Below are 2,505 nucleotides of genomic sequence, written 5' to 3' on the forward strand. Positions count from 1 at the left end.
TGCAAAGTAAAACTCTTCATCTAGAACCACCACCTTCTCTGACTGCATTAGTGATCTCTATCAGCAACATGCCCGCCGGTGCGCCTAATCACAAGGTTAACGACATTAATAAAAAAATAGCTCAGGCTAAATTAAACATAAATTATCCCGTCAGTATTTGGCAGTTTAACCTGCTAAAACATTCTTATTAAGTCATTACTGTCAGTAATTAATCCTGCAAACCTTGTTTTTTTTCTACAATCAGTTTTCAACTGAAGCTTCAGTAAAAGCTTTAAAACTGTTTTTGAAATTAGTATGCGTCTGTAAACAAGAAGCAGGCAGGCTGCACCGCTTGACTTGTGCAAACAACTGACTTTGGAGACTCACACTGGAAATTGGGTTCAGAAATTCTTTCAGCCGAGGAAAACATTTCTCACTTTTTATAGAGAAATGAACCTGGAGGCACTCAATTTAAAAAAATAAAATAAAAAGGACTTATTTGGTTGAATTACTGATACATGCAGTGGGATGGAGTGTGTCTGTGGAGTGGAAGCATGAAGCACCATAATAGTCAGGTTAGTACCTCAAAACACTACTTAAATACGGTACACTTCTTTATGGCACACCGGGTTGAGCAGAACCACGACAGATTTTTACACAGTTTACACAGTCGTACATGAATGCATCAAAAACGTTGAGTCAGATTACCTGAGCTTGAGTTCTACCAAAACCGTCCACAGGTTTCTGTTTGACACTGCTGATGCAAAGGTCTGAGAGCCACAGTGACGATGGCATGGACTCCACCAACGTGTTCAAACCTGGTAATGGAGGAATGTTTACCCCGTAAATGTTCAGAGACGTTCAGGTCTGATGGCTGTGAAGGTCGTCTTTGGTCGTCAAAGCTTTGAAGTGTGTTTGGAGCTCAATGCCTCCTTAGAAACCTTCAGTGGAGCCACGATTTAATACGAAGAATAACAATCTGACTTTTGACACGCTCACTTAGTTCTGATGTTTCCCATGATCAGCGTTGCTTAGTGAGCAAAGGTCTGCTTGAATTCTGAGGCCCAGGTGAACAATGGCTGCAGGTCAACTTAGCTTGCTTGGGTTCCTTGAAGACGTTTCATCTCTCATCCAAGAGGCTTCATCAGTTCTGACTGACTAGTTAACGAACCCCACTGTGTCAGCGGGAGCACTAACGACACGCATAACGAGGGGGAGGAGCAACAAACCACAGTTGAAACCCAAACTCAGATGTTAATGTCTCCTTAAGGGTATAAGTATCTGGAACAAGTCAGTCAGAGCTGATGAAGCCTCTTGGATGAAGGTGGAACATCTTCAAGGAACTCAAGCAGGTCCAGCTGCTACGATTAATCCACGAAAAATGCTTTTAAATCCCCAGACCTTTTGATTCTACCAGATTGTCCATGTATGCATGTATATCACTGACATATGCATCTATTCATTCAGTTCATGAATCATTTACATGCACTGGGCAACTACGGGGAGCTTTCCTTTTCACCTGGTGACTGTGGGCGTCGGCTGATTAACTCACTCAGTCTGCTGCTTTAATCACACAGCTGGATTTTACATTGTTTGAAAAGTCGGTCAGATATTCTACGTTAAATAAAAGACACCTCTTAATCGTTTGGGCTGACTGGTGTCTCCCTTCATGTTGACTTGAGGCACATGCAGGACTTCATTTCAGCAGCACGGTTCATCACATTCAGTTTAAAACTCAATTTAGTTCCTGACTTGTGATGATGATATAAAAGCACCGTCGGGCCCTGATGTGAGGATGATACCTGTGAGCCCACATGCATCATCTCTGTTTACAGTTTCACCTTCTTTTCTTTTTTTTTAGGTTTAATTCAAATAAAGAAGCTCAGGCAACATCCTGGAAGTCACTCAGATCAACAGCTGATTCTGCTCATGACTGACCAGCAGGCAGCAGCAAGTCTGTGATGAATTTCATCACAGGAAAGACAAACACACAAGCTGCTCTGAAGCCTCGCTCGCCACCTACATTTGCATTTTGAGTGTGTCTGACTCAACGTTTATCACATGTGGTTGAAGCAGAAGTAATTTCAGAGAGTGAGTTCCTCTGCAGCACAAATGATGAGGAGCTACAGACTTTTCAACTCTGCTCTCTCTTTTCAGATCTCTGTCGCTCTGCTCCAGCCCCGTTACAGCACAATTATTCCAGATGAGGCTGCAGAGATGGGATAAGACCTTTGTTCTCTCGCTCTCTTCCTGCCTCTCTCTTCTTCACTCCCTTTTTTTTCCTCTCTCTCAGAGTAGTAGCCTTATCTCAGCTGCATCACACTCACTAGTCATTTAGGTTATGTCAACACGGATTTTCTTCCATTCAAGCTCTGATTCACATTAGTTCACTTGTGCAGAACTTTGCTCCGTCTCCGTTTCGTGGTTTCTCCAACCGCACTAAGGACAGCAGTAGCCTGGAGGGAGAGCAGGGGGCTTGTCACATGATGGTTGCTGGTCTGAGACGAAAACAAAAGAACAGAGCAG

This window comes from Stegastes partitus, unplaced genomic scaffold (assembly GCF_000690725.1).
Source record: "Stegastes partitus isolate 25-593 unplaced genomic scaffold, Stegastes_partitus-1.0.2 Scaffold538, whole genome shotgun sequence".
Lineage (NCBI taxonomy): Eukaryota > Metazoa > Chordata > Actinopteri > Pomacentridae > Stegastes > Stegastes partitus.